Raw genomic sequence first — 24943 nt, 5'->3', positions numbered from 1 at the left:
TTGACATTGTAAAAGCTATCTATGCTAAGCCTCAGGCTAGCATCATTCTGAATGGACAAAAGTTAAAGGCATTCCCTCTAAAATCCGGAGCAAGACAGGGATGCCCTCTATCACCACTTCTATTCAATATAGTTCTCGAAACACTGGCCAGAGCAATTAGACAGACGAAAGAAATTAAAGGCATAAAAATTGGAAAAGAAGAACTTAAATTATCACTATTTGCAGATGACATGATTCTATACCTAGAAGACCCAAAAGGGTCTACAAAGAAACTACTAGAACTAATAAATGAATTCAGCAAAGTGGCAGGATATAAAATCAACACGCATAAATTAAAGGCATTTCTGTATATCAGAGACAAAACTTCTGAAACGGAAATGAGGAAAAACACTCCATTCACAATATCCTCCAAAAAAATAAAATACTTGGGAATCAACCTAACAAAAGAGGTGAAAGATTTATACAATGAAAACTACAGAACCCTAAAGAGAGAAGTAGAAGAAGATCTTAGAAGATGGAAAAATATACCCTGTTCATGGATAGGCAGAACTAACATCATCAAAATGGCGATATTACCAAAAGTTCTCTATAGGTTTAATGCAATGCCAATCAAAATCCCAATAGCATTTCTTGTAGAAATAGATAAAGCAATCATGAAATTCATATGGAAAAATAAAAGACCCAGAATAGCAAAAGCAATTCTAAGCAGGAAGTGTGAATCAGGCGGTATAGCGATACCAGATTTCAAACTATATTACAAAGCAATAGTGACAAAAACAGCATGGTACTGGTACCAAAACAGGCAGGTGGACCAATGGTATAGAATAGAGGACACAGAGACTAATCCACAACGTTACAACTATCTTATATTTGATAAAGGGGCTAAAAGCATGCAATGGAGGAAGGATAGCATCTTCAACAAATGGTGTTGGGAAAACTGGAAATCCATATGCAACAAAATGAAACTGAATCTCTTTCTCTCGCCATGCACAAAAGTTAACTCAAAATGGATCAAGGAGCTTGATATCAAATCAGAGACTCTGCGTCTGATAGAAGAAAAAGTTGGCTCCGATCTACAGATTGTGGGGTCGGGCTCCAAATTCCTTAATAGGACACCCATAGCACAAGAGTTAATAACAAGAATGAACAAATGGGACTTACTTAAACTAAAAAGTTTTTTCTCAGCAAGAGAAACAATAAGAGAGGTAAATAGGGAGCCTACATCCTGGGAACACATTTTTACTCCTCACTCTTCAGATAGAGCCCTAATATCCAGAGTATACAAAGAACTCAAAAAATTAGACAATAAGATAACAAATAACCCAAGCAACAAATGGGCCAAGGACCTGAACAGACACTTCTCAGAGGAGGACATACAATCAATCAACAAGTACATGAAAAAATGCTCACCATCTCTAGCAGTCAGAGAAATGCAAATCAAAACCACCCTAAGATACCATCTCACTCCAGTAAGATTGGCAGCCACTATGAAGTCAAACAACAACAAGTGCTGGCGAGGATGTGGAGAAAAGGGTACACTTGTACATTGCTGGTGGGACTGAAAATTGGTGCGGCCAATTTGGAAAGCAGTTTGGAGATTCCTGGGAAAGATGGGAATGGAACCACCATTCGACCCTGCTATTGCCCTTCTCGGACTATTCCCTGAAGACCTTAAAAGAGCATGCTACAGGGATACTGCCACATCGATGTTCATAGCAGCACAATTCTCAATAGCTAGACTGTGGAACCAACCCAGATGCCCTTCAATAGATGAATGGATAAAAAAAATGTGGCATCTATACACAATGGAGTACTATGCAGCAATAAAAATGACAAAATCATAGAATTTGCAGGGAAATGGATGGCACTAGAGCAGATTATGCTTAGTGAAGCTAGCCAATCCCTAAAAAACAAATACCGAATGTCTTCTTTGATATAATGAGAGCAACTATGAACAGAGCAGGGAGGAAGAGTAGGAAGAAAAGATTAACATTAAACAGAGACATGAGATGAGAGGGAAAGGGAGAGAAAAGGGAAATTGCATGGAAATGAAGGGAGACCCTCATTGCTATACAAAATTACATATAAGAGGTTGTGAGGGGAATGGGAAAATAAACAAGGAGAGAAATGAATTACAGTAGATGGGGTAGAGAGAGAAGATGGGAGGGGAGGGGAGGGGGGTAGTAGGGGATAGGAAAGGTAGCAGAATACAACAATTACTAATAGGGCATTATGTAAAATTGTGGATGTGTAACCGACGTGATTCTGCAATCTGCATTTGGGGTAAAATTGGGGGTTCATAACCCACTTCAATCTAATGTATGAAATATGATATGTCAAGAGCTTTGTAACGTTGTGAACAACCAATAAAAATATAAAAAATAAAAAAATAAAAGGCTACCACAATATACAAAATTAAAAAAAAAACCCTATGTTCATACTTTTCTTTTTTTCTGTATTGCTTGAACTTTTTTTTTAAAAAAGGACATTTTTTTCAATTACAAATTTTCCAGAATAAAGCTCCCTTGGTTTTCCCTTTTTTTGAAGAACTGGGTGAAATGCAAAGTTTAGCATCCCATCGAGAACAAGTGAAGTGGTTGTCTTTATGTGTTTGTGTTAGATGCTGCAGTCTGAGAACAACATGGACAGTTTAGAACACAATTGAGGAAGAAGGTCTACAGTCTGGGACCCTAGATCTCTGCGTGGAAGAACAGGTGAAGGAAAGAAGGACTTTAACTTAGAAAAGAGATTTTGCAGGGAAATGATGACTGCCTTTGAAAAGGGATAGAAGGCAAAAAACTGGTGTTTTCTGTTTGATCCAAGAAGGATGGATGAGTTGGGACAGCAGATGACAGTTAACAAAAAGAAGACCATTGCTGCAGTTTGTCTTATTCTGAAAGTGCCATGATCTATTTTTGTTCTGACTGAGTTCATTTTTCTTGATGGGTAGAAGGCCTGGGTGACCATTATGAAGGGCTGCTGTAGAATGGATCAGATGAGAACTGAACTTCAATTTTCAGTTCCTTTCTAGGCCACACTACTTTTGGGAGTGTGATATCATGATCTACATAAGAAATAGATATTTGGGGGCTGGGGTTGTGGTTCAGTGGTAGGGTGCTCACCTCGCATGTGTGAGGCCCTGGGTTCAATCCTCAGCACCACATAAAAATAAATGAAGAAAATAAAGGTATTGTGTCCATCTACAACTAAAACAAATTTTTTTTTAAAGAAATAGATATTTGGTCTTCATCCCCAGGTTCCTGGCAAAGTGTGTGTGTGTGTGTGTGTGTGTGTGTGTGTGTGTGCGCGAGTGCGTGCTGTGTGTGTGTGTGTGTGTGTGTGTGTATTTGTTTGTTTCTGGGGATTGAGCCCAGGGCTCTGGCATGCAAACACTCTACCACTGATATATGCCAGCCCCCTGGCAAAAAGTTCTTAAAACTCTTGGGATATTCCTGAGTGATAGGGGTGAGAGGAGACTATTTTGTTATTTTTTTTTTAAAATCCTTTCAACCATACTAAGTTTATGTTAATGAGGTGACTCTTGAAGGATGGGGACTGGTCTCCAGAAGAACCAACCATGTGCTTAAAGTGTTAGAGCTTTGAACCCTACATCCAGACTCCTGGGGAATGAAGAGGATCTACAGATTGAACTCAATCACCAATGGCCAATGATTTTATCAATTTTGTCTCTGTGATGAAATATCCATAAAACCCCTAAATGATGGAGTTCAGAGAGCTTCTGGTTTGGTAAAAACATGGAGATGCTGGGAGAGTGGTCTGCCTAGAGGGTATGGAAGTGCTGCCCACCCCTGTCCCCTGCTAATACTTTGCCTTATGCATCTCTTATATTTGGCTGTTCCTGGGTTATATATTTGGCTGTTCCTGTTTCCCTGGATTCTGTGTGCCTTTATAGGAAATCATTGAGCCTGCAGTGGAGGAGATTATAGGAATCCCTGGTGTATAGCCAGTTAGTCAGAAGTTCTGGAGACCTACACTTCTACAGGACAGTCTTATGGGACTATATTAGTCCAGTTTTTGTTGCTATAACAAAATACTAGAGGCTGGGTAATGCATATTTTAAATTAGGCTTATTTAAGTCACAGTTTTGAAGGCTGAAAGTACACAAGAACAGGTGACCCCATTTGTTTGGTCTCTGGTGGCCACATCACATTGTGGCAGATGGCATCATGGTGAGAATATATGCAAGAGGGCGAGATCAGATGGCAAGAGAGGAAGATAAAAGTATGAGGAAGGGCCCTTCTTGTTCTTGGGATACTTACAAGGTCTCAAGAGAACTAATTACCTTTATCCCTTTTAAGGGCAGCACCCTCCCACTAGCTTCCATCTCTTAAAGGTTTTACCACCTCCCAGTACAGTCACATGGAGGACCAAGTGTCATGAACCTTTGGGAGACAAGTCATATCCAAACCATAGCAGGGACTGAACCCTTGACTTGTAAGATTTGATATTAACTCCAGGTAAGATAGTGTCAGGATTAGTTAGTTCTACTAAACGTAGAACACCTAATTAATGTTCAGAGAATTAAAAGAATGCTTGGTTTAGATGACACATTTGCTATCAGAAGTATTGAGAACATAGAAAAAGTATTTTCCATTTAAGAAGAAATAATTTGGTGCAACAAACTTGGTACAACCAACTGATTTAACTACTAATGGTATCAGGGGTGTAGCAGCGTGGGGTTTATCTCATACGTCTTTGCGTAGGCTTTCCTAGCACACCACTAAGCAGAGAGTTCACGCTACTCAATTAAAAAGAGACTGTACATTAAACCAGTCTGGTTCACTTAGATTAAAAAATCAAGGTCCTTTTAAGGATCTTCCTTGCTCAACTACTTAAATAAGCTTTCTGGAAATTTCCCTATGGGTTTTGCTGAGTGGGTGGATAGATGCAGCCGCTCTATCACCACACCAACCAGGAACCTTCAGGAACTTTCCACTCATGGCCTCCATCAGCAAGATAGATGTTAAATGAGGTTCAAATCCTAGAGGCATCCTCTGGGGACACTGATGGGCAGCGTTCCGAGTTCCAGGCCAACTTTGACCTGAGGAGAGAGGCTGTAGGAAGAAGTAGCAGAAATGAAGAGGCTCTTCCTGACAACTCCCCCTTTTCAGCTGCTAGTGTGCCATACAGAGCAGTAGTGAAGCTCATCTTTATTGACTTTTACTCTACAACTGAACTCCACATGTTGCTATGGAAACTACTGCATTTAAGTCAGCTGAAGTAAAAGACTTGCAAAAGCAATACAAGGACAGTATGCTGTTAAATATTCAGGCTCTAAAGAGCCAAGGTTTAAGCTCAAACTTCCTGATTTCTAGCTTATGACCTTAAGCAAGTAAGTTGCTTCACCTATCCAGGCCTCAATATTGACATCTGTAATACGGGGCTAGGAACAGCTGCTGGCAGATAGTAAGTACTAGGTAAACTCTAGCTTCTATTATGTTTACAAACAGACAACCAAGTCCTATTTGAGCTTCCTTCTCCTTGAGTCCTAAGACACAAAGGAACTCAAGTGGCATTGAGGTAAGAATCCAGGCCACATCAGATCTGTTGCTCTGCTGATTAGAAAAGAACATGAATCCCATGGGTGATGCTAAAAGTGAAAGTGAATCCTAAACAACTTTAAAGGAAATAAGATTAAACTGTATGTACTGACAAGGAAATAGGTGTTATTTATCAAAGGAAAAACATGTTACAAAACAGTATGATCACCCTTGGGAAGGATTATATGAAGACAAGTGATGATAATACATCAGCCTACATGAAAGAAAAGAGCTGGAAGAATCTCCACACCAACAATGGATGACGATTTTGGGGGCCATTAGGATGACATGGGCCATTCCCTCTTTATATCTTTTATTTCTATTAGAGTTAAACTTTTATAATAAATATTATTCCTTTTCAAATGAAAAAAAACAACAACAATGTTTAAAGGGCAAAAGAAAAAGCAACATTATCCTGTCACAGATTTTAAATTTTATTGTGTACTGATCTCCTTAAACTGGAGTAGGTGATTAATAATGATGGTAGATAAGCCGAGGCAGAAAATGCCCCTCTGATCTCCTTTCAAAATGATGATAACACACATCACTTTTTAGAATCTCTTTCATCATACCATAAATCCTCCCACAAACCTGTTGAAGTAGATATTTGTGGTTAAGGCTTGGACCTATGTGGTCTTACATCCTTTTTGAATCCTAGCTCTACATCTTACCGGCTGATCTTCGGCAAGTTACCAAATTTCCCTGTGCCTCAGCTGATTTACCTGTCAAATAGAACTAATAATAGTCCTTCAAAGGGGTGAGGCTGAATTAGGATACTAAACATAAAATGCTTACAAGAGTGACCGGCCCATTGCAAACCCTCAATGAAGTGTTTTGATTATTTCATGCTATGATTATTTTGATCCTCAGAGAGAAAACGGTGGATACCAATGATACACCTATCTCCATCTCCCCCACCCCAATACCCCACAATCTTGAAATTCATTCCCCCAGACTCTCAATGTGTGGTGCACGGATTGTTGCTATATATTCCTCCGCAGGTTCCTTGCCTCTAGCACCGCAGACTCCAGCCTCTCCTGCCTGGCATGCTGGAGTCAGTTCTTCTGAGCTTTCCTTCTACCTCTTTATTGCTTGGCTTAAACAGCTTCAGTGGTTTTCCACTGCCCAGAATTGACATTTCAACCATCTTTGTCCCTTCCCATTCTGGCCTCACTGTGATGCAGTGATCTGCTTCAGCCACTCGGGTCTGAGTCTTTGCTTCCACTCTTAATCCCACCATCTCAAGATGCAAGAGGAGTAATACTAAAGTCAAGAAGTCTGTCTGATACTCAAATCCAATTACTTCTATTTTGCATCCCTAAAGCACCTCACATCCTGGACCAAGTTCTCATTTGAGACTCAATTATAATCATCCCCACCCTGTTATGGGACTTTGTGGGTGGGAGTTAAGGATATCATATATCAATTTGATAAGCATTTATTGATCAGGCTTTGGGAATTCAGATGGAGAAAACAAACTCCTTGCTCCCACTGAGCTCATGTCATTAGAAGAGTTAGAAAGTACAAAAACAATTGCTAGGCCATGGTTTGCACCTACAAAAGCACACTGTGTCCAAAGATGGAAACAATCACCCAGGAATGAATCAACATGAAAGGCTTGAAGTGTGTGGCTCATCTTTTGCCTCCCATCCAAATTTGCCCTTCCTCTGGCTGATCAAAAACAAGGAGCTGGATCTGAAATAGTTTAAGATCCTGTCCTACTTAGGCTCACAAAATGACCAGCTCTGACCGGTTTCCCCTCCCCAGCGCCAGCCTCTCCCTGGAGTATATTTCCACCTTCCTTTCTACTTAATTCACCTCTATCTGCCTATTTGTTTGTTTAAAATGTGAACCGACTGGTCAGGTACAGTAATCTAATTCTGCATTTGATTGGAGTCCAATGCATTGAGGGCATTCAATAAATAATGGTGTTTGGTGTGCCCTTCATAGATCCTGACTGTTTATATCTGGGACAAGCTGAGATCTCAGGAGGACAGCTCAAGAGACAGCGAAGGTAGGATGGTGGAACTCTGAAGACCAAGAAGGCAAATTTGCTGTGATTGCCTGGTGGAGGAATAATACACCTCTGTGTTGGCTTGCTTGGACCCAGCCTGTGACATGCAAATGTTACTTGGGTGAGTCGTTTAGGGTGTGTCCTTCTTCCTGACACAGTTTTCCCTGATTCAATCAGGGTAAAAGTACATAAGGGCTTCCACCCTTTGGGCTCACAGGCTGGTGTTTACTTGCCTTCATTAAGGAAATACTCCTTCCTGTGAGTGGGTGGTTCTGGGAGGGGTGAGACAGGTGTCTGCTGGATGGTCTGGTCTGTCCCAAGGAAGGAAGAGCAGGAAGAAGATGGGAGTTTTTAAATTAAAACCTCATGGGCAATGTGTGTTTACCTGAACATCGGTTGGCCCATCCATCCCATCTACCTATCATGTGAGAGGCAATGAAGATACAAAGGTGAATATTATAGGACCTGGGCCATGGGAGCCGCTCAATAAATACTTAATCAATGATTTCAATTTATGCTTTAGTTTTACTTTGATTACTCTTTCCTACTGGAAACACTCTATACTTTCTGTATAACAGATATTATCCAGCATATTTCAGTCCACAGTTCAAAGAGGCATCGAGGTCTACAGAAAAAGGATATTCCAGCATGTTCTCTACATTCCTGGATTTAGGTGCCCATTTTCCTCATTTTAAACCTTCTTTCCTATTATCCTTGAATGCCTCCATGTAGCCCCTCTGGTTTGATTCACTGGTTTCTCCTGGACTCTGGGTGGTAACTCTAACACAGATTGTTTTGGGGCAGCACTGGGCAATTGTGACTTGTCCCCTAGCACTCCTCTTCTAAGCTGCCATTTCTCAGACAGCAACAGGCTGGAGAGAAATCAAACTGAGTTGGCTCCAGTTCCAGCTAGGTCACAGCTCTGAGGCACTTTGGCCTCCCTAGCTGCAAGTCCCATTCTCCATCTGTAGGATGGCAACGATGCCATCCCGCTCAGAGATGGAGCGAGGGCTGGTGAGCTCATCGCTGGAAAGGATGATGTACCAAGAACAAAGCAATTTCATGAGGTAAAATTCTGATTTTATGGTGCCTCAATACCAGGCCTCACACTGTTCCTGGATTTTCTGCTTCTGTGATTTTGGCACATTCCCTCCAAGGAGGAGGTCTGAATAATGAGCATGACTAGTCTTCTCAAGCACAGACTTACATTTTTAGAATGGAGTTGGCACAAATAAGAGCACTGGGTTGGGTTGGCTGCTAATCAAACACTGCCAGCAGGTGAGCCTGGAGCACCTGGTTCAGGGTGCTCCAGGAGAGGGTTTCTTAAAGTGTCACTCAAAGTTGGATTCAATTAATCTACAAATTTGAAAAGGATCAAGTTTCAAAATGAGAAACCAATCTGTACACTTCAAGATGCAGAAATCTTTGCAGTTTACAGCTGCAAGACAAACCACATTCTCTCTCTCTCTCTCTCTCTCTCTCTCTCTCTCTCTCTCTCTTTCTCTCTGTCTCTCTCTCTCTCTCTCTCTCTCTCACACACACACACGCACACACACACATACACACACGATCAATCAAAGACATCTATGAATTTTTTTTCCCCTATAGGGTGTATAAAACAAAATTTTTGAGCATGAACAGTGGAGATCTCTCTGGAAGAAAACTCCTCTCTATATCTGATTGTAATAATCAAGCATCTGATAAAAATGTTAGCGATGTAACATAAGAGAGCAGCTAAGATCCAAAACCAACACTATTTTCCCAAACAGAATGGGGAATAGCAAAACCAGCTCCAAGCACGTATGGGTAACCATAATTACTCTTACATCGTAATTTTCAAATGTAAGAATGAACAGGAGGATGCTATTTCTAATTTAAAAGGAGAAACTTCCAGAAGTAAGATTCCTTTAGAGAAAAGGCTTTCTAACTGAAAACCAGCTCCAAGGTGGCTGGAAGGTGAGCTCAATTTCACTCCTGTGTGCCCCTTGAGCACTTCCGTTTACTCGCTAGAGGAAGTTAAGAGGAAAGAGTGCTGTAGTACCATCTCCACACTGGCCACTTTTCCCCAGAAACCCTCGGTCAGGGAGGGATACCAGCTAAAAGGAAGCACAGGCCTCAGCAGGCCTCACTTACGCGTTTTCTTGCCTTCTTGAGTTTTGGGTCCCAAGTCTGGGAAACACCAGAGCCAGGCAGCCGCCCTTGCTCACCACCATATCTGAAATAGGCCAGCGACGAGAAGAATGGTATGGAGAGGAGAGCAGCCCAGAGGGAAGAGGAAGAGGCTCTTACTCACCATCCACTCAGAGCTGGCACTGGCTGTAAAAACAACAGAACACCCCCAGGTAGGAGCACCTCCCAGCCAGCCACCTTGCCTCATCACCAATTTGCAGTAATAAGCCCTGCTGTGAGCATGAAAGGAAAGCGAGATGGGACCCAAGCAAGTCTTGGAGAAATCCTCGCTTCAGGTGGGCTTCGTGATACCAGGGGCTCTTCCCTGAAGAGTAGGTACCAGAGGTTATATGTGAATTTATTAGGTACTCAGGAAAGGGCTACTGATTTTTCTGTTTCAGATTGTTTAGAATGTCCCCCTGCAAATGAAGCCAGCTGCCTGCTTGGGGTGCCAGCAAGGGTGAAAACAGTTACGTTAGTTTCTGTGACCCCCAAAGATCTGGCTGCCTTACAAACATACGTGGATAACAGCGGTTCTGTCTTCCCCAAAACCCACTTCAGTATCTACAAAAGGCAAGGGCTTACAAATCCAAGACCAAAAGTCCTTCCCTCTCAAAAAGGTGACATCATTTTTAGGATTGGCAAAAGCTTTAGCATCTTCAGAAGCAGTGAATGAACTCTTTCTCTTGGTCTGATCCATGGAGAACTCATTGCCTAAGTTCAGACTGAATTTGTTTTTTTCAAAAATAGCTATACTACCCTTTTCCTGAAGATTACTTTAGAACTTTACAGATGAAAGTTCAGGAGAAAATGAAAAGGGATGGTTTTCATTGATAAATCATACCATTTAAAGTTTTTTTCCTCATTTTTTTCCATTTAAAGTTTTGAGCTCAGTTGGCCTGATCCCACTGTATGCCAGATATCAACCTTTAAGTCCTTTTTAGAGAGGATTTTGACTGAACATATATTTTGCTTTAACACTCATGTCCAAAGTAAAAAGACAGCCAATGTATTGGAAAAAATAACCAATTAATCAGCTATCAAACATCTTTTGTGAATATAGATATACAGCATCAGATAATTTATTTTTGGATTTTCTTTATAGTTAGTGTCATTTTTAAAAAATCAGGATGGAAAAAGCAGAGATCAAGACTCTGTCTGTTGACTCACCTAACAGGCTTGGCAAAAGCTTTCTTCGACTTCCCCAGAAGATATCCTCTTAGGTGTACAGCTCACCCAACCTGCAATCCTAGTGTGGGGTGTGTGGGATTGACTGCTTCCCCTGAGCTATCCAGATGCCACTCATTGTAGAGATTCAGAGTCATTCAGTCCTGCCAGACCTGACCTCATGACCTGGGAGGGAAAGGCATTTTAGGAGAGGCACTGAGCCCAACTTCATGCATACGCCCTTTCAGGGTACTCTCTCAGACTCAGCTAGGCTGAAGTCCTTGGTGCTGGTTCCTAATCCCTAGGCCTAGTGAGGAGGGTGTTTCCACAGTGCAAACTATTGAGGATTGTTGACTGAAGACATTCCCACAACTTCCAAAGCTTGGATTCGTCCTTTGAATGCACAGATTTGGCATTCTGGGTAGAATTTTCTAGTTGTTCCTTTAGTAAATCTCTCGTGGCTGGCTAGTAATTGTGGGGCACCACCAGTTTCTGAGGACCCTGGGCAGATCCTTCTTCCCCCACATTGTAAAGGAAACACAGAATTTCTCCTATGAAGAAGAGAAAAGGAGCCTCCATCATTCAAAGTAGCCTCGCTTTTTCTCAAAACATAATGATTGCTCTGATGTTCTTTTTACTGCCACAGTTCCACTCCTGAAGATATTACCAGGTGGGGCCACACCCTCAATCTCTATGTTTTCATTAGACCTAAAAAAAAAAGGGAGGGTGGGGGAAATAGAGCAGTTTGGAGTTTGGTTTCAGACTCTATGGTCTGATCTTTCCATGGTATACTCATTCAGAGAGGCACCATCAAACTCCTGATCAGAAAACTGGTTACTTAAAAGTGTATATTATAGAAGTATCTTTGCTCTCATCCAGGAATGAACTCAAAGACCATCATTACAGGTAAATGGGACTGCTAGACACATTAGGAATGGTGATTTAAATTTACTGATAGTTTTATCTTCAAGTAAAAGTCTACTTCTGAGTTTCCAGATGGACTTTATGTGAAAGTGATCACTCAGAATGTCCATTAAATAATGACCAATTTGTTTCCTCTTGGGTTCCTACTGGTGGGGGTATTTATGAAACAGGAATCCGTGTTATGAAGTCTGCTAAAAGATTTTAAAATAGGTGGGTGTTTCTTCAAATATATGTTACATGGCACTTCAACCAAAATAATGAGTAGTGTCTTGAAATTTTAGAATGTCCATAGAAGAAAATAAGCTTCTGACAAAATAAAGGGGACAATAATCACACATTCTGCCTGTTTATAAACAGTGCTCAGGTCAAAGTGGTCAGAAATTAAAAAGGGTTCTCAGGAACCACTTTAAAGAATTGGATTTAGGCGCATGAGGCATTATTCCTGTTCTTATTGCAAAACTCTACAACCAAGGACCAGAAGGCTAACTTTCACAGGGGCACTATGGTGAACACCCACAGATTGTACACAGGACCGAGTAGTTTCTCTCATGCCAGCATTTTAGGATTGATCTGATAAACAAATCAAACACCAGAAGTTTCTGTGGAGTTCTGTTGTGTGCTTCTGCCACCCCTGATGATCCAAGGAATCACATATCTTGAGTTGCTCCTATGGTCAGAGAGCCATGGAGTTTCTTTGAGCACCTGAGGATTTAAGGAAATCATGAGAATCTGGAGAGAAAATTTTGTTTGTTATTTCTTTTTTATTTTTTTTATTTTTTCTGTTTTGTTTTCTTGTATTAGGCATTGAGCCCAGGGTGCTTTATCACTGAGCTATATTCCCAGAACATTTTTTATTTTGAGACAAAGTCTTTCTAAGTTGTCCAGGCTAGCCTCAAACTTTCAATCCTCCTGCCTCAGCCTCCCAAGTAGCTGGGATTATAGGTATGTACCACAGGAGCCTGAAGGGAAAAGATCTTTGAGGATTTCTCAGGAGTGACTCTGATCAAAGTCCAAGGATGAATAGCTATAAAAGGATGGTGTTCCTTTTCTCCAGAGGTCTCTACCTGATTTAAGCAGGATAGAAGGCCTCTAGAAGAATCACAGTTCTCTAAATTCCACATTTCGGGCTGGGGATGTGGCTCAAGCGGTAGCGCGATCGCCTGGCATGCGTGCGGCCCGGGTTCGATCCTCAGTACCACATATCAACAAAGATGTTGTGTCCGCTGAGAACTAAAAAATAAATATTAAAAAAAAAATTCTCTCTCTCTCTCTCCCCTCTCTCACTCTCTCTTTAAAAAAATAAATAAATAAATTCCACATTTCTAGAATTCTAGAGCCTGGAGGGCAGGTCTGGCTGTCGTTGTACCAAGATGTAGAAATGAATGTTTTCATCAAGGGATTAGAAACTACTGTTTTTGCTAGGTACAGTGATGCACACTTGTAATCCCAGCAGCTCAGGAGGCTGAGGCAGGAGGATCTTGAATTCAAAGCCAGCCTCAACTTAGTGAGTCCTAAGTAACTCAGTGATACCCTGTCTCTAAATAAAATATTTTAAAAAGGGGATGTGGCTTAGTGGTAAAGCACCCCCGGGCTCAATCCAAAAAAACAAAATCTGACCAGCTCCTGTCAGATTCCAAAATGAAGAGGTAGGCAATAGCTTCCCTAGGAGAAGAGATTCCACTTTTGCTCTCTAAAGGGAAGATTATAATTCCCCCTATTGGGTGATTCCCCCTATTGGATGAGTGAGTGATCCTTGAGTTAGCAGAAGATGGTGCTACCACGAAATGACCACATCAATGAGAGAAGACAGAGGCAGCATGGCCAGGGTGATGCGGTGAGAGTCCTCTTCTACCTTTAGCTTGGCCACTTTGAACACATCTAATTGTAGTCTCCCTGGGTAGTTGAAAAGACAGAAATCTTAATATTAGAAAATCAGCTCAAGAAGAACAGGTTTTGTCTGTCTCCCTAGCCTTGCTGTATATTGTATTTGAAATAATGTCTGGCACATAATAGGTACTCAATAAATATTTGCAGGGTAAATACAATGATTCTAGAATTAATGGAGAGTTGAAACTACACTCAGGGAAAAGTGTGGAAATGCCCCAAGAAGGTTCCTAAAGGGATTGATGCCAGGGCCTTGTGCATGCAAGGCAAGCACTCTACCAACTGAGCTATCTCCCCAACTCACTTTTATTTTAAAATGTGTGTACATATTAATATAGTTGGGCTCTCTCTCTCTCTCTCTCTCTCTCTCTCTCTCTCTCTCTCTCTCTCTCTCTCTCTTTATAACACAAAACATGCTTTCCTGATTATGCTGTACAATACATGAATACTTAAAATCTTGGAAAGTAAAGTCAACCTTTGAAGAACAAGTTAACTCTCACATGTAGGAAATACTATTGGCCATTTTATTTCATCATTTGGAACTTGAGATGCTTTCTCTATTTGCAACACTGCAGATGAAGAGCTTAGAATTCGATAAATTATAAACCTAATGAGGCTTCTAACTCCTCTAGCCAGTCATTAGCTGCCAGGAAATGATCACTGTTACTTAATTATAAGATGAAACTAACCATTGAGAAATGCTGAAAGTGATCCGATTGGCCCAGAGAGCAAGGACTAATTCCACAGGCATGCCCTATACATACCAATTAGAGCTGCATCATCCACAGCGAAATGCCCCATGCCACTGGCTATGTTCTATGTTGTCATTTTTAGATTAACCAAATCTGAACGAAAACAATTTCAGTTCTACAGCACTTCCCAGGCACCCATTGAGAGGTAGGCCTTTCTAATTTAAAGGACAATGTATCCTCTTATGGACTTATTCCTCGGGAAATGTCCTTTATTCTCAGTTTGACCCAACCCAAAAAAGAGACAGTCTGAAAGATAATAAAGACAACCACTAAGTGGTTTTCATGGCTCTCAGATAGAAAAATATTAAGAAGCTTTCCAAAAGAAAAGTGTATATACGTGGAACTTTTATTCCACTTTGTGGGGCAATTCATTGGCAGAGGAAAATGAGTGACAGGGGAGAGTAATGCACAGACCAGCATCCCATCAGTGTAGCCTCTATTGTTATGAAGATCACACACACACACACACACACACACACACACACACACACACACAACTATCAGGGGTTTCCAGGATACAGCTTTCAGTTCCAGCTGAATGCATTATAGTTTTATGTGATTTTATGCCAATAGTGGTTTGATCAGATGCCATCTGCTTTTCCTTCTGAAGTACCCCTTCCATTTGCCTGGAATTAAAGGATAGTTTGTTGATTTGCATCAAGGGTCTGGAGCTCCTAGGCTGCCTGAGTTCTAATCCCAACACTGCCATTTAAACTTTTGGTATTTTGCATTTGAGCGAGAAGAGACAAACACAGAGAAAATTAAATTTTTTTTTGCTGAAACATGGGGACCCCCTCCCCCAACTTAAGTACAAGGTAAGTTGCAAGTTTTCAATTATAAATGGATTGCCTGGAATTTAGAAGAAGCAGTGTGAATATTAAATGAGCAAATATACCTTTTAAACAGCATGTGAAGTGCTCTATTAAATGTGAGTTTTTATTTTATCTCCTTTTAATGTATTGAAGGGGACAGACTCAAGCAATTAGTGTCAAAGAAGAGCTAAGACAGCATGGATAAACATCAAGGGACTCCATGAAAGCCTGATCCTCCCATGTAGACGCAGAAGATCAAATTCCCTAGAAATGTGCGTAACTGTTTTACAGCTTAAGATTTTGGAGACTTTCCAACAACACGACAAATTGCTAGATTTTACACGGCGACAGAAACCACAACTATGAATACACCGTCTGCACTGGTCTCCATTTTGTAACCTCTCATTCTCTCTTCAACCCACTGCAGCTCAGCTTTCACCCCTGTCCGCCCCAGTGATGGATCTTCTCAAGGTCGCCATCTTTTCCATCTTGCCAAGGTCAATAATTTGAGCTTATTCCACCGGACCCTTTAGCAACAGCCCTGACTGCAGCTGACCATCCCCTTCTCCACACACTTTCTTACCTTGACTTCCACAACACCACACCACTCTGTGGTTTTTCTCCCCTCTCCCAACTCACTGTTCCTTCTAAACAGCCTTTGCTAAGTCCACCTCCTCTTTGGGTTGACGTGTCCCAGGGCTAATTCTTTGTATCCTTTCTCTTCCCTATTTACATTCTGTCCTCAGGAAAGTGATTCTAGTCTTAGGACCTTAAATATTACTTATGTATTGATGACTCTCCACTTTACCTCTCAGCTTTCTCTCACTCTCTCCCTTGGAATTCTAAAGTTTTATATCCAACTACCCATCCAGACAGCCAATGGGTATATCAAACATATACCTGAAGGAAAACTCTTGATTCTGCTCTTCCTCAATAACCTCCCCCCACCCCATCACTCTACCCTCCAAACTTTCTGTTCCCCAGTTTTTCACGTTTTTTTTCAGTTTTATGACTTTTTTTCCCCCCAATTGTAGATGGACACAATAACTTTATTTTATTTGTTCATTTTTATGTGGTGCTGGGCATTGAACCCAGTGCCTCATACATGCTAGGCAAGCACTCCACCACTGAGCCACTGCCCTGGCCCAGTTTTCCACATTTCACTCATGGTCCCATTATCACTGTAGTTGTTCAGACAAAACCTGTGTCTCCTTCATTATTCTTTCTATTAATCCTTTTATTCAACTCATCTGCAGATCTGTTGTTCTTATGGGTCCTAACTCATCACTTCAGCCATCTCTGGGGCCATTTCAGGGGCAAGCAACCATCATTCCTTGGATTAGAATAGTAACTGCCCAAGTGATCTCCCTCTCAGCTTCTGCTCTTGACCTCATACACTCTATTTTCAAAAGGTGATCTCAGTCTTGTTTTAAATCACGGGCTTTAGGATAATCTTAGGAAGATTGCTGGTTTTCTTGGTGGTTGATTTTCAGGGAGTTTAAGGTAGACATTCTCAAATCCTTGTCACCTTCCTCAGCACAGACAGAATGCAAACAATAGAGACCATGCTGGATAGAATCTCATACAGTGGCTATCTCACAGGCATCTGTATAAGACCTGAAATTTTGGTTCCCTAGAACATAGGAACTAATTCAGTCACAAGTCCCTGAAGAGATGGTTGTTGGGTTGTGTCTTATTCTAAAAAAAAAAAACAAAAAACAAAAAACAAAAAAAACCCTCTCATTTTGGAGGACCTGTCTACTGTCACCAGTCTAACACTATTTTTTTTTTTGGTGGTGCTGAGCTAACACCATTTTTAAGCTTCATATGGACCTGGGTTTTCTCCCTGCAGGCTGTCCTCTAGAAGGTCCTGGACTTACCTCCTGAGATGAGTCTGGAAGTTGGGAGGAAGTCTGAGAAAAAATGTTCAGAGAAAAAGCTTATGCTAGCATCCGCCAAAGTGGTATAATCCTAACAGGGGCAAATAACATGATATGGCCCATGTGCTATGCCATGTCTATAGAACTCTGGGAAACACAATTGTAGATTCATTGTGTCAGCAATTCCTCATCATTTGGTCTTTTTGGAAAGACTTGCAACAACTTAAGTTAAAATCTCAAAATTCTGTGAATGCTCTCTATGATCACCAATTTAAAAGTGGGAGGAGTGTTGTTGGGGTGGCCCATCAGCCAATGTGTCATCATGTTACATACAAAGGACAGTGATCTGAAATGACATGTGCAAACATCCAAAGCCTGACAACATGATGGTGCTTTTACTACAAAGGAAAAACATACTGCCAAGAACAGGGACTTTGGAGCAAAGAGATAAAGTTTCAAATTTCATATCTGCCATTTATAGGTGATGATAGTCAAGACATTTTTTGACCAAGACATTTCTCTGAGCCTCAATTCTTTCCTCTGGGAAGGGACAATATCACCCACCCATTGAGGTATGTAGATGATCAGAGGTGATACAAGTAAAAAGCTTGGCAATGAATCTATATAAATGGTAGCTGCATTGGGTGATTCCACCTATGCCACACTAAGACTTTTTTCTTTTTTGGGGGGGTGGGGAAGGCAGGGCAGGGTCTCATTAAATTGCCAGGCTGGCCTCAAACTTGTGATCCTCCTGCCTGGATTATATTTCTTAATCCCAGAAATTTCTTAACTGAAAACTCTGTTACCATCTGAAAATTTTCGTATCCATACAACTTGGGGATGCATTGATGGTAAATAGTATTTGAGATAGACAATGGATATTCACACTTAAGAAGAAATAGTTTAAGCCAGGTATGATGGTACATACCTTATCCCAGCTACTTGGGAGACTGAGGCAGGAGGACCGTAATTTGAGGCAAGCTTGGGTAGCTCAGTGAGACCTTGTCTCAAAATTAAAAATAAAAGGGATAAGGGAACAACTCAGTGATAGAGAACCCTTGGGTTCGATCCCCAGTACTGTTTTAAAAAAAAAGAAAAACAAAACATGTGTGTGTGTGTGTGTGTATGTCTGAATATTTTAAAGAACAGTTTTAAGTCACCTTTTCAGTGGAAATGTAGCAGTGAACATCCTTTGTGAAGCTTGTGTACTGTACTTAAACACCAACAATGAACATTCAAGCAAGTGGGATTAATGTAGCAGACAATATTCTCCTAATTGCATAAAAAATAAGGGGCAAAGTTTAAAATGATTTAAAATAATTACCTACAGATGGAAAACCCCACAATCATCTTTACCACTTAAAGAGGATGATTTTTCTTTCTTTTGATTTCCTGGCACAGAATGCTACTTGATTTAGTGCTAAATGAGAAAAACAGTACTATGTAGACTCATATGAGAGCACAGCTCTTTTGTGCTTCAATTTGAAATCTATATAATGACATCCCTACCTTTAACCCATAAGGGGCTGAGTCTACAGAGTTATGAAACATCCCAGGATACATTCTTCTTCTCTGCTCTATGCTCTCCATCAATAAACTCAAAGGTCAAGAGATTTCTCTGCATGTAAAGCAAGCTGAGTGACAGCAAAACTCAACTGAGCCTTAAACAAAAATTTACTGAACACCTACTACATACCAGGCACTGTGGTAGGCTCTAGTTCAATGGTGAATAAAATACACATGGTCTCTGCTCACAAGTTGGTGTTTAAAAGGGAAGAGAGAGAGATAAATTTATGATAAGATGTGGTTAGTCACAGGAATAAACAAAGATATGATGTTATGGATATACTCACAATTAGAGAGGGGAGAACCTGGATTCTAGTTAGACAAATAGCATGTACAAAGGCAGGAAGAGGGAAGAAGCATGGTATTGCTCAGAAACTGAAAGTGGTTCTGGTAACTGGAGTACTTGTGCAGTAGGACAGGAAGGAGGCCCTCAGGTATGAAGCTGGAGAGACAAACCTGCACACTGTGCAGAAATCTTGATCTTATCTTGAAATATAAAGGAGATATGAGCAGTGAGGGTTTCAAGTAATGCAAGAAAGATAGAGGGAGAGTCAGGGGAGAGAGAAGTTGAGACTCACAGTTAAAAACAGCAGGTTGAGGATTGAGCTCAGTTGGTAGAGTGCTTGCCCTGCATGTACAAGGCCCTGGGTTCAATTCCCAGCACCACCAAAAAAAAAAAAAAAAAAGAAAGAAGAAAGAAAAGATTGGTCTTAAATCATCATCCAAGTAAGAAGAATGTTCTCTTGTATTTCATTTTGGCATAGCTGTATAAAACCAAATAGTTAGCTATTTGGAGTTAGGTAAAAAATTTAAAAATAAACATTCAAGGCCTGTTGCATCAGGAAATTTAAAACCATGTTGAACAGCAACTATTAGAATTTATTTTTGGATTAACCAAGCTGAAAATGCAGCCATGCTGCCATTATAATTTGGATACACTTTGGTCTCTTGGAGAGGCCGAGATAAGGCTGATCATCTCATTTAACATAGGAACAGCATCCCCAAACACTGTGTTAACTAGGAGTCTGACATACAATGTTTCTGTTCTCCTTTACATAATCTGAGGGTTCCTGAATGACCAAGTAAGGCTCGTGTAGGAACCACTTAAATTCCAATAATACAGCAGTGTCATCAGACTGACATTAATGGGGGAATAATAGGCCATCAGGGCAAAAACTATAAATTGAATGCTATTTTTCCTTTCAACTCGGAAATATATTACAATTCATTAAAGGTCACATCAAAAAAATTATAAATATGGCCATCTGACTGCAATTCAACAATTCAGTTGTTCCAACATGTGATAATAATTATTAACTCTAAAAGGGATTTGAGGCAGCCCTGAATGTGCAGCATACACACTTACTCCGTGTTAGCTCAGATGTTGACACACGGATTCGTTGTGGACATTTCTTTACAATTTCTGTTTGGCTTCTGAAGCACAGCCCAACTTTAAAAGCATCACGATAGCCACTCTTTAGAAAAATGTGACAGAGTCGCATGGCACCAGTTTTGATGTGTAGTGGTAATTGCCCCTGCTGGGAATTCTCATGCCCCTCACCCAACCCTGGAAACCTGAACAACAAAACAGGACTCGAGGCCTTCGGAAATTACTGAGGCTGGAGCAAATGTTGCTCATGCTTCATCTCCCAGGAAACCCAGAAACCTCCCAAGAATGAAGTGACGGGGGCAGAGCAGGCAGCTGAGTGGAGCCGGCAGCTGTAATGTACTGTCTTTTGCAGACAAAAGTGCTTCAGTGTCAAAGCCACAGACCAAGGGCAGGCACAGCCTCCAGAAGGAAACCTTTATCAGCAAGCACGAGACAGTGATCACAGACAGGTGGCCCCGGACAAGAGGACGACAGAGTGCAGCAGACTGAAATGTCTGAATGCAGAGCAGGCCTGTGAATCGTTTCCACTCTGGCATTTTAATGAGAAATAAAGGGGGAATGGGAAGGTTTTATGATCATTTTATTCATGTGTTAAAAATATTGGAGTGACTCTTTTAAACTCGATCTTTGCCAAAAGACCGGGAAGCAAACCTCTTAGAATGTCAATTTCCTTCCAACCTAAGTAGATATTTGGAAAATATTTGATTAGAAAAATTGAAAGAAGCTAAATTTAAAATCCAGGCACAAGAATCACAAATACTAATATACTGAAGGGCTGGGGATGTACTTTTGTGGTAAAGCACTTGCCTAGCATGTGCAAGGCTCTCGATTAAATCCCTATACCATTAAAAAAAAATGTTGATATATTGGAATTAAAAGCAAAAAGAAGAGTTTTTCTCAGAACTTTAGCTAAACTTTTTCCATAGAATGCTTTAGAAAGAAACTATGGAATGCTCAGTTATGGAGCATCTGCATGCACAAGGTATATCTTGCTCCTTCCCCTCCTCCCCCAAGTTCTCTTATTTCAGTTCCACACTTTCACCTCACACTGTTGAAAAACATCTGGGTGTTTTGTGCAAATCCACAGCTAAATAGGAAAGAGGCAAGAAAAGACTCTGACATACAATAATCTTGAAGGAAAACAGTCCTGTATCATGTTTGTGGGCTTTATTTAGGAATTTTCCTTTGAACAATAAGTTAAAGTATCCTCTTTCTTAAAGGAAATATTTGTGTAAATTAGATGAGGAAAATATAGAATGTTCTTCCTAATTCCCCGAGAAGAACCTTCCGGTCCTGGTTCAGGCTACACAGTCCACAAAGGACTGAGTGGTAACTCAGAGCTCTCCTTGGGCCTTCTGGCAATTAGCTTTGTAGCCAGGAGTCAAGTTTTATAAACTGTGAAGTGACCGGGCAGACAGACTGGCTCTACAAGGTACTGTTTCCAATTTGACTCATGCTTATGGTCGTTAACCTTAAAGTCATTTGTGGTCTAAGTGCCAACAGACATTCTTTTATTTATTTTTATTTTTATTTTATTTTTTACAGTACCGGGGATTGAACCCTGGAGCACTTTACCACTGAGCTTCAGCCCCAGTTCTTTTTATTTTTTACTTTTGAGACAGGATCTTGGAACTTGCCAAACTTCAGCCTCAGCCTCCCAAATTTGCTGGGATGATGGGAATGAGCCACAGCACCAGGCCCTATCAGATATTCTTTTTTGTTGTTGTTGCTGTTGTTACTGGAGGTTGTACCCAGAGATGCTTTACCACAGAGCAACATCCCCATCTGTCTGTCTGTTCTTCCTTCCTTTTATTTAATTTTGAGACAGGGTCTCCCTAAATTGCTAAGAATCTCTAAATTGCTGAGGCTCAAACTTGCAATCCTCCTGTCTCAGCCTCCCAAATCTCTGGGATTAGAGGAATGAGCCACCACACCGAGCTCCATCAGACATTCTGAAATGAATGATTAGCCTAGACATTCAATCTTTGGTCAACTTTTTGTCTTACTGTCCAGACTTGGGATTGCAGGAGCTCCATGGTATAGGGAGAAAGGAAGAAAGGGAAAAGGAAAAGACAAGATAGAATGAAATATCTTTCCTGAGGGCAATATATCCCAAATTTAAAAGAGTTGCAAATGAAGCCCAAAGCATAAAATACATGTTAAAAGGAGCTCTTCCTCCTAAAATAAATAAATACATCACTAAAAGTGTAAACAGAACTGTAAATCAAAATCATCTGCCTAATGCATTCTTAGAGTTTCTTTCTAAGAGAAAATTCCAGTAAGAAATGGGCTCTCAGAAACCCAGACAAGTCAAAGTTGAAGGAAAGCTGACAACAGTTGTTTTCCTTAGAGATAAGATCACCCTGCCTTCTCCAGTAGCCTTAATAGCTAATGTCTTTCCACTGGACTCTCAAAACCAAAAACCGAGAAGGAGAAAATCCTTTGCTTTTATCCATTGCCACCAGCAATTCAAGCACAGGGAGCAGGAAGAACAATAAAAATATCCATGGCCATCATGAAGATTGACCCTTACATCTGTTATTGTTGGTGGACGTAGTTTTCCATGGCCTCCTTTCCCCAATCAATGGGAAAAATATGCCTTCCAGACTGCATTTTTTGTTCCTTCTCAAACCACATCCCTCACATATAATCAATACTTGCTGAAAGAGGGTTCAGGAAAGTGACAAACATTTATCTGCCTGGGAGAAATGAAATTAACTGAAAATCAAATAGAAAGTGGTTAGAATACTACAGTGAAAGGTTAAATATTTACAACATCAAAACTAGTTCATTTGAAAACAAATGGACAAGTGCCTGGCTTAGTTCCCTGCCACGGGAACCAAGAATGTTCCCTGGCTGAGAGTTGCCATTTTGTTGACATTCAAGTGGAAGATGTGGCTCTAGGAAAGGAGGGTAGGAGTGAGCATGCGAATTATAGTTCTGCAAGACCAGTGTTATTAGAGATGAGCTTGTGTTGATGTCAATAACCTTTTTTTTTTTCTTTTTTGCTATCCTTTAAAATAACAAAGTCACAAAGAAGTGCCTAGAAAATAAAAGCACTGTATTATTTTGATGGTCAAGTGTAGGAGTGCTCCTAGGAAAACTCATCAGTCTTACTCTTTTGACTGCTTTACACTTCGTAGGCTATAAAGAATGGAAGAAAATTCAAACTATATCACACCTAAAGAACACACCAAAATTGTATTCTTTAGGCAACTTCGACCTACAGTCCACCTAAGGTGGAAGGAAAAAGAAAGAATGAAGAAGAGAAAACCATTCAAACAACTGGATAAATAAATCAATATCCTCCAAGGCTCAATGATCTGATTTTGCATTGGTGCAGAAAGGGTCCTTTGGGGATTAGGAAAGAATATAAAATAATTCTTATTGGAATTCCTTCTTTGTATTGTTTGTGTTTTCTCTTAATCAACTTATATTAGTTCAACTTCTCCAAAGGACCTATCAACTGAATGTTCTCAGGCAACCCTGTGGCTCCAGATGAGGTTTCTAGAACAGGCAGATATCACCCGAGGTCATGGTTATGTCTACTCCTGCCCCTGGTATTGGCCCAGTGTGAGGCTGTCCACAGTGCTGAGACCTCCCTGTCAACCGGCTTCCCTTGACTCCAGGGCAGCGTGTTCTCCTTAGCCCTTCAAACACCACTTCTGTTTTATTTTTTCTTCTTTGAAGCACCAAGGTCCATGGCCCTCCTTTGTTGGTCCCTTTTGCTCCCTTCCTTAGGGACTTCATCAGTGCTCATCTCTAGCGCTCACCCTTGGGGACACTTTCATTAACAGAATCTAAGACATCCAAGACCAAAATTATGATACCTTTCCAAGCCAAAAAGTCCCAGATCACCACACAGTTCCACACACGAATGGGGTTCAAACATCCTTCAGGAACAGTTGTGATCACACCCTCCCCCATCTATGTATTTATTTGTTTTGGGCTCTAGGGTGTGAGCCCTGCTAAGCACATGCTCTATCACACTCCCATTGTTCTTTGAAGGCACAGGGCCTGTCCCAACCATCCCCCCATTTCATTCTTACTACCACCACCCTAATTCAGGCCTTCCGTCACCTTTCCCCTGAGCATGACTTGTCTGTCTCTTAGAATAAAAGTATCAGCTCACCTGCTCACTGCTATTTTTGACAGTGTGGACTGCACACTTCCACTGCACTCTGTCTGCCCTCCTTGGGCTTCTTCCACTTGCTTTCATTCTGAACTAAAGATCACTGGATTATTTGGTAATTTTGAATATTTTAAGAAGCAAATGCTTTTATATTTACAAATTTCACTCCAATGTGAGGGCATTTGGTGGATGGCTTCACTAAGCCTCTTCAAGGGCAGGCTCCTCTCTTAAGACTGGAGGAGTCCACACAGAATCCTCAGGTACTGGGGGGATGGGAATAGGAATAACAGCAGAATGAAGCAGACGTAACTCTCCTATGTTCATACATGAACACACGGCCAGTGTAACTCCACATCATGTGCCACCACAAGAATGTATTATAATATGTCAAATGTACATATTCCATGAATGTATAATATGTCAAAATACATTCTACTGTCTGTATATCTAAAATGAAAAAATAAAAAAAAAGAAAGAAACCTCATATACCATCATCCAAGCACCATGACGCAGGGATGAAGCATCATGATCAGGGCTCAGCCAAGAATTCAACAGAGTGAATCATCTTTCAAACACACTATGTATCAGAAAGTCAAATTGTCCTCAGTGCTCTATTGAAAAAGAAGATAAAAATTATATTCTTCAAAAATAACAAGTTTAAGAAAGGCTGATCCTGAAAGAGACTAAAAAGT

At 40.7% G+C, this 24943-nt stretch overlaps 1 protein-coding gene across 2 annotated transcripts in view; it reads right to left on the bottom strand.

The window, feature by feature from the left end:
- The window catches only part of SHROOM3 (shroom family member 3), a 314183-nt gene that overhangs the window by 124201 nt on the left and 165039 nt on the right, over positions 1-24943 (bottom strand). The gene's annotated exons all lie outside the window — the stretch shown is intronic.

Source organism: Spermophilus citellus, assembly GCF_964194105.1.
Source record: "Spermophilus citellus genome assembly, chromosome: 8".
NCBI lineage: Eukaryota > Metazoa > Chordata > Mammalia > Rodentia > Sciuridae > Spermophilus > Spermophilus citellus.
Note: the sequence above shows the minus strand (reverse complement) of the source record. Positions and strands in the feature narration are given on the sequence as shown.